Raw genomic sequence first — 14,949 nt, 5'->3', positions numbered from 1 at the left:
TCAACATAAAAATTAATGGCTACTCGCATCAACACTTTCAACTATACCTTTTCAATTCTATGCATTCTTATAGTATTGGCATCATCGGGTCACACTAGTTCTACAGTCTTTCAAAATTATGTTCCACATCCTCCTGATAAATGTGACGAAGGATGTTGTTGGGAGGCATCAGGGTCAGTAACAGAGTGTAATTACAGGGCATGTGTATACTGCTGTGGAGTGTAGGCTGACACCACCTCATGTATAATCTCTTCTTTCTCACATAATGTATCGAAGTGTTTCGACACATATTTTTGTCACCATCAGCCCTTGGAATCTTAAGCTTTCGACCATTTTGTCTTTCGACCATAGACTTAAACTTGGAAAATACCTCGATCACTTTACTTTTCTTCTTGATCATGTAAGTCCACAGTTTTTGACTAAAATCATCTATGAATGTGACAAAGTATATGTTATCTCCAATCGAATCTACCTGGATAAGACCACATACGTAAGAGTACATTACCTCAAGGATTGCCTTCGAATTGCTTCCTGCATTCTTATTGACATCTTTCCTCATAATCAGAACATCATCAATACCTTCACCTGCTAGAGTATTATCATTTGAAAATTTCACCATGTTCGTTATCGAGGGCTTTATGTTGACAAACTAATATTTCCTACGAGACATGTGTGATTAACATCCCGAGTTCAAGTACCACTGAGCCTTGAATCTTTCTTCATCCCTTGTTGTGACCATTAGCATCATCTCTTCTTTTTCATGTTTTGCAAACTTTGTATCAGTTTCTTGATTCTTTTGTTTTTCAGAATAATCACTAGAATAGTGACCATACCTGACAATTGAAATATTGAATGTGACTTTTATCAGATTTTCTACCACCACCTCTTCTTCTACCTGCAGCACCACCTTTTTGGTTGCTTTGGTATAATGTTCTTCTCTGGTTCTACAAATTTATTCCTTGTTGGTTTCCTCGACCAATCGAATTGTTGTAGCCTCCACTACCTTTATTGATGAATCATTTTCCTTGAAGCTCTTCCTTTGTCAATGTCGACAAATCTCGACTCTTCTATGATTAATATCACATGGTCAAACTTAGGAGCCACTGACCTCAAGATCTTTGCAATAATTGATCTTGATGTCAATGTTTCTCCACACATCTTGATTTGATTCACTAGTTTCGAAACTCTAGTGAAGAAATCAGTTATGCTTTTACTTTCTTCCATTTGAAGCAATTCATACGTTCTTTTTGTGAGTTTGTAAACTCACCTCTTTCACCTTTTCAGCGCCTCCAAAATTTCCTAAGCTTCTTTCGATGATTCAACATCACTCAGCTTCTCAAAATTGTATGAATCAACACAATGATGAATTATAAAGAGAGCTTTATAATTTTTCTTCTTCAATTCTTTGTGTGCAGCCTTTTCTTCATTTGTTGCGTCTTCTGCAAACGGTGTTACTTCTTCCTTCACAAGATCCCAAAGATCTTGATAACAAAAAACGACATTCATCTGCTTGCACCAATTCTCATAATTCCGACTCTTCAGAATCGGAAGACTCGCCAAAAATGCCTATTTGGATGATTCACTGCGATCGCGTTGTGCTTTCCACAAATCGCTTAGCCAGTGCTCTAGATACCAGAAGTTGGAATTACATTAAACCTATGGAGAATTCTGAATCAATCTTGAAGAACAAGATTCAATCTACAGATCGAATTCCTCTCTTGATCTTCACTTTTCACTCGAGTGAATCAACCAACCTTAGTTGCAAGATGATTCTGCGCAACAATTGTTAATGAAAGAAGAAAGAAAATATGAATTGGGAAAGAAAAGGGATTAGGGTTTGAACAAAAAAAGGAGAAGAAGAAGAATTTTTGAAGACATTTCTCTCTGCTCACAAAACATGATTTTATTCTTTTGCAACTGCAAGTGTTCAATGTGTTACAATAATAAGGATTACTCACTATTTATAAATTTTGGATTTGCTTGCTCTCTAATCGAAGCCCAAAATACAAAATCCAAAATACCTAATTCTCTTAACTACAAAAATAGACCTAAGTTGAAATCTCTGTCGAGGTACACTCCTTCGATATTTTGACAACTACACAATTCAACACACACACCAAGCTAATTCGACACCACCTTGTTTCTGTTGAGTAACCTACTTTCGACACGAGAAATTACATTCTCAAGAAAAACCATTTACTTAAACATTATTAATTAATAAATAATAATAAAAAAATCACACACCTAAGCATTACCAACTAATAAATAATAAAATAAATTTAAACATTACGAATTAATAAATAATAAATAAATTATTTTAGAAAAACCCCAGGCACCCACTCTTTAAGATTATTTAAAGAAAAAATGAATATAATTAATATTTAAAAATAAATGAATATCATTAATTATTAAATAAATTATATAATAATAAATTAATAAAAGAATCCTCCTTCACCCACCACTCTCACGTTTCCAAAAATAAAATAAATTAATTAATAAAATAAATTATTCAATTTCAAAAATGATAACTCTCATCTATCACTCTCATATTTCCAAAAATAAAATAAATATCTTCATAAAATAAAAAATACTCATTTTCAAAAATGATAGTTTTCCATTAAAAAATAGCTAAAATCGATGTGATTAAGACTAAAAAGACATTTATCGTCAACATTCAAATATATATATATATATATATATATATATATATATATATATATATATATATATATATATATATATATATATATATATATATATATATATATATATATATATATATGTATATATATATATATATATATATATATATATATATATATATATAAATGTATATATATATATATATATATATATATATATATATGTATATATATATATATATATATATATATATATATATATATATATATATATATGTATATATGTATATATATATATATATATATATATATATATATTATTCACTTATTCTATATATAAAAGTACTTTGTCTAAAAATTCACTTATTCTAAATATATATAAACTTATAAATATTTATTCTAATTAAAAATATTTTTTCTAAATAAATGTACAATGATAAATATACATTTTCAATATATATTACATTATTCACTTATTCTAAATATAAAAATAATTTGTCTAAAAATATACTTATTCTAAATATATATAAACTTATAAATATTTATTCTTATTAAAATTATTTTTTCTAAATAAATGTACACTTATAAATATACTCTTTCAATAAATATTATATTATTCACTTATTCTAAATATAAAAATACTTTCTATATATATAACATAAATTAAGTCATAAAAATAATTATTTTACAACAAGTAATTTTTATATGGTATATTAAAAAGTGTATAAACACTTAAAAATATTTATTCTAATTTTTAAAAAATTGTTTTTTTCTTAAGAAATATACACTTTTAAATATACATAAAATTAATTGTTGTAAAATAATTTTTTTATGATTTAAGTTTATATATATATATATATATATATATATATATATATATATATATATATATAATTCACTTATTCGAAGTATATAAACACTTATAAATATTTATTCTAAGTAAAAAATAATTTTATTCTAAATAAATATACACTTTTTAATATACGTTATTAAAATTAATTGTTGTAAATTTATTCTTTATATATATATATATATATATATATATATATATATATATATATATATATATATATATATATATATATATATATATATATATATATATATATATTCACTTATTCTAAATATATATAAACACATATAAATATTGATTGTAAATAAAAAAAAATTATTTTTTCTAAATAAATATACACTTTTAAACATACATTATAAAAATTACTTGATGTAAAATAATTCTTTTTATGATTTAATTTTAGTTATATATATATATATATATATATATATATATATATATATATATATATATATATAATTCATGTTTTCTATAAAAATAATACTAAAATATATTACTATCTATAAATATATATAATCTGTTTTTTTTAACTATATTAAATATTAATTAAATATATTAATATTAACACTATCACCCCAACAAAAATATTAATAGTATATATTAATATAAACAGTGTATATTTATATTAATAGTATAACACCAAAAAAATATTATAAATATTATAACATAAATAAATCTTAAATTTTTGAAATATTATAAGTAATTTTTTTTAAAGATTATAACTGTATATATTTTTCAAATATTAACAATGTATAATTTTGACTTATATTCTTTATACAAACATTTAAAGTTTTTCAATATCAATAAACACATATAAATATTGATTGTAAATAAAAAAATATTTTTTTCTAATTAAATATACACTTTTAAACATACATTATAAAAATTACTTGATGTAAAATAATTCTTTTTATGATTTAATTTTAGTTATATATATATATATATATATATATATATATATATATATATATATATATATATATATATATATATATATATATATATATATATAATTCATGTTTTCTATAAAAATAATACTAAAATATATTACTATCTATAAATATATATAATCTGTTTTTTTTAACTATATTAAATATTAATTAAATATATTAATATTAACACTATCACCCCAACAAAAATATTAATAGTATATATTAATATAAACAGTGTATATTTATATTAATAGTATAACACCAAAAAAAAATTATAAATATTATAACATAAATAAATCTTAAATTTTTGAAATATTATAAGTAATTTTTTTTTAAAGATTATAACTGTATATATTTTTCAAATATTAACAATGTATAATTTTGACTTATATTCTTTATACAAACATTTAAAGTTTTTCAATATCAATAAACACAAATATTAGATGCATCCATATTTAAAATTTTTAAAAAATATAGAAAAATAGTGTACCTTCTGTAACACCCCATAAATTATGATTTATTAATTTAATTGAATTTTTAAATTAATTAATTAATATCAGTATTTTAAATTGGGATTATTGGAGAATTATAGATTAAGGGCCATTGGGCCGGATGGTGAGATTAGTAGTGTGGGGGTGCTAAGTGAGTAAGCTCATTACTAATTATTTTATGTTTTCATAAAATAAAGGAGATAAGGAAAAAGAGTCAGAACGTGAAAAAGGAGAAGTTGGAGAGAATAGCTGAGGAACGTAAAGAGGAACAGAAGAGGAAGAGACCAAAATCAATAATTTGGCTAAGGTAACGGGAGACTCTTCCAATTACCATCTCATATCGTGTTATGAATGATAGGGCATGATTAGGGATATTGTTTGGGTCAATTTGATCATATGTCAAAGTTAGGTTTGGGGATAATTTTAATAGAAGTTGAATAACTGATGAATACCTCTTTGAATTCTATATAGAATTGTATATTAATTGATGTTTATGTTGTGGGTATTATATCAATTGTTGTGTTGTGATTGTTCTTCATAGAAAACCAAATCTGAACATATGAGTTCTATTTGATTGATGAGAAATTGAGTTTTGGATGTATAAAACTAATATAGGGTAATAGATTAATGAAGTTGAATGAATCCTATGAGTTAAAACATGTTTAAGTGTTGTGTTGGGACCCAAATTGTAACCTGTTATGAGTGAAAACGAGTGGAAAACGGACTGGTGCGAATTGCAGATTTTTGGAGAATACTGGTGTTTTGCGTATGGAATGGAGTCATACGCGTATGGGATGAGGCCATACACGTATGAGTGTGTTGATACGCGTATGGGAAATCTTTAGTGGGAAATCAGTTCTGTTGATATGCATATGGGGTGACTGATACGCGTATGAGTGATGGTGATACGCGTATGGGAGGTGTCATACGCGTATGGCTGCTGTGTGTTAAATTTTCTGTTTTTGTGATTTTTCTTCAAAAGTTCAATGATGCGTAACTTTTGATCTGTAGGCCTGTTTTGAATGCCATTTTGAGGAGGATGAACCTTGTGATATGATCTTGTGTTTAATGATGATTTGAATTATATTGAATGATGCTAATATACATATGAACATACCTAATGATGATGATGACGATGATATAAGTATGTTGTGTATGTTGCATTCATTCATAGTCATTTGTTGAGGGCTGAATCCTAATGATGAGGGGATTCAGTGAAGGGCATAATTCCCATTGTGTGGAATTTATGGATCGGTCGATGGGTTATTCCCATTGATGATGTTTAGTACCACATGCATAGAGTCAGTTGCATTCATATGCATGAATTTTATAACATGACTGAATATACTTCGTTGTTATGGTTTGGTGATATGTGTTTTGTGTGATGATGGATTATCTGAATATAGATGAATTGGGTGAATAATATAACTATTGATGTGTTGTTATTTATAATGCAATAATATTTGTTAATTGCGGATGAGACTCACCCTTACACTATATTTTACAGATTGAGGATAGCGGCTTCGACTTGGTGAGGATTAGCTCATGAGTCTTTGTTTAGTTAGCGTCAGGTGTCATGCTCTGATAGATGTAACACTGGGGAACGTTATGTTTTGAAATTAATTTGATAACTCTATTTTGTTTTAAATTAATTTTGAGGATTTGTGGCATTGATGATGAAATGCTAATTTTGATAATTTATTCCGCAGTGTAAACATGAGGTTGATGAGTTATGACAGATTATTCCCTAGTAAATGCATGACAGTGACAGATAATGTTTATTTTATTATCAATTGTGGCACCCTTGTTTGCATGTACTCTGATTTAATTATTAATTACCACGGGGGATTAGAAGGGTGTTACACCTTCCCTTGCTCCGATCAAGGTTGCATTAGGCTTCCCTCGAAGATTTACCAAGTGGATTATGGCTTATGTTACTTCCATCTCCTACAACTTCTCTATCAATGGTATGCCCTATAGATTATATTGAAAGCAAAAAGAGGGTTGAGACATGGTGATCCCATGTCTCCCCTATTGTTTGTTCTTATTATGGAATACCTCTACAAAGTCTTAGAAGTGTTGAGCAAGAATCCCAATTCTAAGTTCCATTCGAAGTGTGAGGAGTTGAAGATTATAAATTTATGTTTTGCTATGATATTCTTTTGTTTATGCAAGGGGACATTGAATCTATAAAGCTGATTATGAGAAAGATGAAGGATTTTTCTACTGCCACATGGTTGTATGTATTCCAAGAATTAAAATGTACTTTGGAGGAGTAGACAAGGACACTATAAGGTGTATGCAGCAAGAAACAGGATTTTCATTTGGATCAATGCCCTTTAAATATCTGGTTGTGTGGCAGGATAGTAGCAAGCTATCTGTTTCAAACTGCCAACCCTTGATTGAAAAAATGTTGATCATAATGAATCATTGGAGCACCTGTCTTTTATTGTTGCTGCCAAGTATCAATTGATGAAAAATGTGATATTTTCTATTGCAAACTATTGGATGCAAATATTTTCTTTGCCCAAGAAGGTGATTGCTCATATAGAAATGTTGTGCAGAAAATTTTATGGACAGGTAAGGAGAGTCACAACAAAAAAACCCTCGTTCCTAGGGATCATGTGTGTGACCCTATTGTTGTTAAGGGTCTGAATATGGTGTACCTTGAAGCTTGGAACATAGCAACTATAGGAAAATTGCTTTGGAATTTGTGTGCTAAGAAAGATAAACTGTGGATCAGCTGGATACACAAATATTACATGAAAAGTGCTAAAATAAACTCTTATCAACCTGTTGTATACTCCTTTTGGATTCTTAAAGCCATGTTCAAGCATGGAGATATGAAGGATAGAAAAACACTTAGAAATGGGGGGTTTGAATAAGTGTGACTTTAAAAACTTGTAAGATAAAAACAATGAACACAATTATTTTTATCCTGGTTCGTTGTTAACGAAACTACTCCAGTCCACCCCCTTAGAGTGATTTACCTCAACTGAGGATTTAATCCACTAATCAATCTTGATTACAATGATTATCCACTTAGAAAACTTCTAAGTCTTCTAGAGTATACATATCACAACTTGATCACTCTAGGAAATCACCACTTAGAAAACTTCTAAGTCTTCTAGAGTCTATTGATCACACTGATCACTCTAGGAACCTTTTATAATCAATGTAAAATAATGTTTACAAGAGTATAGATTGCTTCTTATAAAGCTATAATCACAACAGTGATATTTCTCTTAAGTTCTAAGCTTAACACTCACTAAATATTACAAGAGTTTGTGAGGTTAAAGATGAAGTTCGTGAGCTTTAAATTTGACAGCGTTTTGGTAGTTTGCGCAAGAGTTCTCTAGCTGCTTCTGATCAAAACTTCTATATATATAGGCATTGAGAGAAGATGAACGTTGGGTTGCATTTAATGCTTTGCGTGAATAGTACAACTTTGCATTTAATGTTTCACACTTTTGTTAACTACCTCGAGCCATGCTTTTCCTGCTTTTACTGACTTTGCCTTTTGTAGCTTCTAACGTTCCTTTTGTCAGCCAGAGATTAGATTTAATAGCCTGTCATCTTGTACTTGCTTCTGAACTTAGATTTGTGAATAACAACGTTTGAATATCAGAGTCAATCAGCTTGGTGTAGAGCATCTTCTTGTCTTCTGACTTTGAAGAGCTTGAGCGTGATACCATTCAGAACTTCAGTGCTTCTGCTTCTGACTTAATGTTCTTCTAATGCTTCATAGTCCATGTTCTGATTCTGCTTGACCATCTTCTGATGTCTTGCCAGAGCATGTTCTGATGTAGCCATCCAGAACCATCTGAGTCAGTGCTTCTGAGCGCTGAATTGTGCATACTCTTTATATATTTCCTGAAATGGAAAATGCTAAGGATTAGGGTACCACATTGTCTTATACAAAATTCATATATATAATGTTATCATCAAAACTAAGAATATTGATCAGAACAAATCTTGTTCTAACAAGATAGACTCCTCAATTCAAATGTTTTGACCTCTTTATAGGAAGCCAATAAGTATGTGACAAGGTGGGTGTACCAAATGGTAAGAGGAAATAAGCCAAAAATAAGCTAGAGAAAACTGTTCTTTGGGAATATGGCCAGAGAAGATGGAAGTTTCTGAAACAATCTACACTATATGGAATGTTATAAACAATATTATTTTCCAAGAGAAAAACAAGAAGATACTTATAAGTCAAGATATAATTGATATGGTCCTAGGGAGAGCTGAGGTGAATAGAAAACGTGCTTAGTTTTGTAATAGAATGTAAGGTTTCTATGTGTCTTTTTGTTTGATTGGGCTATTTATTCGTGAGGATGTCTTGATCTTTGGATCGGCTTTGTATTGGACTGTTTTTTGGAATAAAAATATTTTATTTTCTCAACAAAAAAAGTGTACCTTAACTGGATGAACAAATCAAACTACTATACACCTTAGATTTGAAGCTCTTACTGCGAAATTTGACATATTAGATGAAAAAATGGTACATGAAATAGAGAAAATGAAAAATAAAAAATAAAAAATGTGATTAGATGAATGTAAATTGGAAGCAAAATAGCCTTTTTGGTCCCGTATGTTAACCCCGAGGTTCATTTTGGTCCCTTAACTTCAAAAAGTTTCATATTGGTCCCTTAACTCTTCAAATGGTGTCATTTTAGTCCTTTTTGTCATATTAGCGACGAATTTAGCGACCAATTTTTGAGTTTTTTCGTCGCTAATATGACAAAAAGGACTAAAATGGAACCTTTTGAAAAGTTAAGGGACCAATATGAAACTTTTTAAAGTTAAAGGATCAAAATGAACCCCGAGGTTAACATACGGGACCAAAAAGGGTATTTTGCCTAAATTGGAAGCAAATAGAAAAATTAATTTTAACGTAAAAGATTATCCAAGTGAGTCTTTTGTGGTGTATTGTGATGCGTCAAAGATGGGCCTTGGTGGTGTGTTGATGCAAAACGGACAAGTTGTTACCTATGATTCGATATAACTTAAAATGCATGAGAGGAATTATCGTACGCATGATTTAGAGTTGGCCTCTGTGGTGTTTGTTTTGAAAATTTGGAGACATTATCTTTTTGGCTCTAGATTTGAAGCGTTCAGTGATCACAAAAGTTTGAAGTACTTGTTTAGTCAGAAAGATTTGAATATGAGACAACGAAGATGGCTTGAATTGCTGAAGGACTATGATTTCAATTTAAGTTACCATCCTAGTAAAGCAAATATGGTAGCTGATGCATTGAGTAAAAAGTATCTACATATGTTGATGATGATGGTGCGTGAATTGGAATTAGTTAAACAGTTCCGAGATATGAGTTTGGTGTGTGAACCAACTCCTGATAGCATGAAATTAGGAATGTTGATATTGACAAGTAGTATTCTTGAAGGGATTCGAGAAGGACAGAAGTCTGACTTGAAATTGGTAGAGCAATTGACATTGATTAACCAAGGAAAAGGGGGTAAATTCCGACGATGAAAATAGTATGATAAGATTTGGGAATAGAGTGTGTATTCCAGATGTTCTAAAACTTAAGAAGAGTATTCTTGAATAATGACATAGAAGTAGTTTAAGTATTCATCCAGGTGCTACAAATATGTATCATGACTTAAAGAGATTATTTTGGTGGTCGGGTATGAAGAAAAATGGTGTTGAGTTTATTTATGCTTGCTTAACTTGTCAGAATTCGAAGGTTGAACATTAAAACCATTACGGGTTAATGCAGCCATTGAACATTCCAGAGTGGAAGTGGGATAGCATTTTCATAGATTATGTGACAGGTTTGTGAAAGACTGCTAAGGGCAAGGATTCTATTTGGGCGATTGTGGATATGTTGACTAAGTCGACACATTTCTTACCGATGAAGATTAATCATCCTATTTCTAAGTTGGGTGAGATGTATGTTGAAGAGATTGTAAGATTAGACGGAATACCGTTGAGTATTGTATCAGATAGAGATCCAAGGTTTACGTCGAGGTTTTGGAAGAGTTTACAAGATGCTTTGGGTACTACCTTGAGGATGAGTTTGGTGTATCATCCATAGACGGATGGTCAGACCGAAATAACTATTCAATCATTGGAGGATTTGTTGAGGGCATGTGTGTTAGACAAAGGAGGGGCTTGGGATAACCATTTGCCATTGATTGAGTTTATTTACAACAATAGTTTTAATGCGAGTACCGGTATGGTGGCATATGAAGAGTTGTATGGTAAGAGGTGTAGAACTTTGTTGTGTTGGTATGAATCAGGCGAGAGTGTTGTGCTCGGACCTGAGATCGTGCAAGAAACGACTGAAAAGGTAAGGATGATCCATGAGAGGATGAAAGCCAATCATGGTCGTCAAAAGAATTATCATGACAAGAGGAGGAAGGCACTTGAATTCCAAATGGATGACCATGTGTTTATGAGGGTTACTCTAGTAACCGGTGTCAGTAGAGCTTTGAAGTCGAGAAAGCTTACACCAAGTTTTAGAGAGGATAGGTGAGGTGGCTTATCGTATTGCTTTGCTGCCGTCACTTGCAAATCTTCATGATGTGTTTCACGTATCTCAGTTGAGGAGATATGTTCCGGATCCTTCGCATGTGATTCAAATGGATGAGATACATGTGAGAGACAACCTGACTATTGAAGTGACACAGTGCGAATAGAAGGATGGGAAGTGAAGAAATTGCGAGGCAAAGAGATTGTCTTAGCGAAGGTGTTGTAGGATGGAGCAGCAGGTGAAAGTCTGACTTGGGAGCAGGAGGACCATATGAGATAGTCTTATTCGTTCTTGTTTCCGTCAGGTAATTTTCGAGGGTGAAATTTTTTTAAGTGGGAGAGAGTTGTAACACCTCGATATTTAGATTTAATTATTTTAACTATTATTTAATGTTTTAATGTGATTATACGAGTCACGGTGATTTCTCGATGATATTATGTGACATGTGATGTTTATGTGAATATGTGATGTTATGGGGTAGTTGAATTAAGATGTTAGTTAGAATAATTATATAAAATAGCCTAATTAGCATTATTATTATTTAAATAAAACAAGAGATATTGTGAGGTAAGTTAGTAAGGGAAAATTAGGGAGTTCATAATAAGGGTCTTAAAGCTAACTAGGTGAAAAGAGAAAATAGGAGAATTATTCATTCAATTTAGAATTTTGGAGAAAATGTGAAAGCAGGGAGAGTTAGGGTAAGAAGAGGAGAAGGAGAAGATCAACTCAATTGCCAACATCAGGACCTTCAATTGCAAAAACAATATCAGAACCTTCAATTGCCAACACCAGTAGCCGTGCGGACGCACGGGCATCCCACTAGTGTTTAGCAAAAAATCATTACCAATAAATATTATACTTAAATGCAGTCTTAAACCTCCAAGTTTTCTAATCGTTTGAGTTTGGCCTCATAATTTTAATTGTTTGATTTTGGTCTCTTAAATTTCCCAATTGTTTGATTTTGGCCCTTCAAGTTTCAATTGCTTTATTTTGACCCTTGAAGTTTATCAATTGTTTGATTTTGGCTATAAAATTTGTCTTCTTTTGTATTTGATATTCTCTTAATAATATCTAGACTAAATTTCTCATTTTTGTTACTTTTTTCCTTATTCTTTTTTTACTTTTTTTTTTCTTCTTCTAATTTTCTTCTCTACAATTCTATTTTTCTTCTCTTTCTAATATTTCAATTTTGAACGAAATATCTTGAAAATTTTATTCAACATATACTTAATTGACAATTATTTTGACAATAAAATGATTGACCAATAGCTAATTAATATAACACACTCTTTGCTCAATAACACATGCGGATCTTTTAACAAAGTTATTTTAGAATATAGGGTCAAGCCTACAACAACCCTTATAAAAAGATTGAAATTCTAGATGGCCAATATGATTGTTAGACTTCGAGGCTTTATGTTTAAATATGAGGGAGTCATTGGTCAAATAGTTTGTAATTTTAATTAGACATATATTTAATGAAATATTTAAAATTTTCACGATATTATATTCAAAACTTAACTATTAAAAAGAAAAGAAAATAGAATTGTAGAGAAGAAAAAATAAATTAAAAAAGTATTTAAAAAAAAGAGAGAAATTTAGTCTACGTCACTAAAGGATTATCAAATATAAAAGGAGACAAACTTGAGAGGTCAAAATCAAACATATAAATATATATATATATATATATATATATATATATATATATATATATATATATATATATATATATATATATATATATATATATAAATATAATTTAAAAATTCTTCCAATTTTTATATTTTCATTTATATATATATATATATATATATATATATATATATATAAATATAATTTAAAAATATTTTATATATGCATGTAACTAAATTACATTAAATAAATATATAAGAAATTAATTTTATAATGGGTTAATTTTTTTTGTTACTATAAATATCTAAAATTTGACATTTAATCCTATAAAAAAATGTCAAGTTTTACTTCTTATTAATTATTTTTAGATGATGTTTTAGTCCTTCTACAAGAACTAAAATTACATACATAATTAAATTTATATAGACTAAAACATGATTTTTTTATAAGAACTAAAAATCAAATTTGATAATTTTTTTAAGGACCGAAATACATTTAAACCTTTTATAATGTAGCACTAGCATATATTAGGTTCGATTAAAAAGTTTTATTCAGTAAGTGCATACAAATTATAAATTATATATGGTAAATTTTTTTATAAAAGGAAATGTAACCGCTCAAAAACTTAACTAAAAATATCTAAATGATAAAATTGATAAAAGTATTTTACCAACGTAAAATATTTATCATAAAAATATTTAAAATTAATAATATATAATAATTATGATATTTTAGGCACTAAAGTGAAATTGTTTGCTGAGGGAGAAGTTAGGGTTGGAGGAACCGGCAAATATGAATGATTTTCTCACTCATGCACAACCTTATATCAACTATGAAGAGAAGCATTTAACTAATGATATTAGAAACAAATTTTGATATTTTTATTCATTGAATAATTAATAGAGAAAAGCATAACACGTCAAAAGAAAAAATTCAACAAGAGTATAATGCCAAGTTCAAAAATGTCAAAATAAGATATCCCAATAGCGTAAAATAGTCAGAACGGATCAATAAATTAAAATTTAATTATTAATTAATAAAATATTTTTCAATGTATATTAGTTAATAAAAATATTTTTAAAAATTAGATTACCAAATAAATATTTTATTCTCTCATCATTAAAACTATTTTGGAAAATTAAATAATCAATTTTTTTTTATTTTCTCATTTCCAAAACAGGTTTGAAAAGTTATATTACCAAACAATTTTTTTATTTATTCTCTTCTTAAAAATACTTTTCTAAAACAATTTAATAAATATATTTTAAAAATTAAAAAGCAAAACTTATTCAAACAAGCCCTAAGTTATTCCGATTTATTTTTCTCTGGACGAAAGTGTATTTAATATTTTTTACAAGTTAAATTGAATTTTACAATGTTTTCTATGAACTAAAATGAAACTTAACTCTTTATTTTATTAGTAAATATAATAATTATATTTTGATATAGAGAGTAGTACTACTTCCGTTCTATATTATAATCACATTTTGATATTTTTAATTAATTGAATAATTAATATACCTATCTATATATATAAATCAAATTAATTAATTTTTTAATAAATCTAAAAAGGCAAAATTTGTTTATAACATAAAAAATATATTTTTAATATTTTATAAACATAAATAAATGTTTACCAAATAATTAAATATTAAAAAAACATACACCATCCATTTTTTATTAGAAGAAAATTTTATTAAATAATCAATGTATTTAGACAATTATATTTTAATAATACCGATATATCAATTATTCAATAAATTAAAAAACAATTTTTTTCTTATAAATAGAACCACATGGAGTAGCTTACATAACAAAAATCTTACATCAAATTGTGTCATCTTCTTTCTTTCAACGTAGAAACAAATGGCTACTCACATCAACACTTATACATTTGCCATT

This window comes from Vicia villosa, linkage group LG5 (genome assembly GCF_029867415.1).
Source record: "Vicia villosa cultivar HV-30 ecotype Madison, WI linkage group LG5, Vvil1.0, whole genome shotgun sequence".
NCBI classification, from domain to species: domain Eukaryota; kingdom Viridiplantae; phylum Streptophyta; class Magnoliopsida; order Fabales; family Fabaceae; genus Vicia; species Vicia villosa.
The sequence above is the reverse complement of the archived record's forward strand: the minus strand, read 5'-3'. Positions refer to the sequence as shown.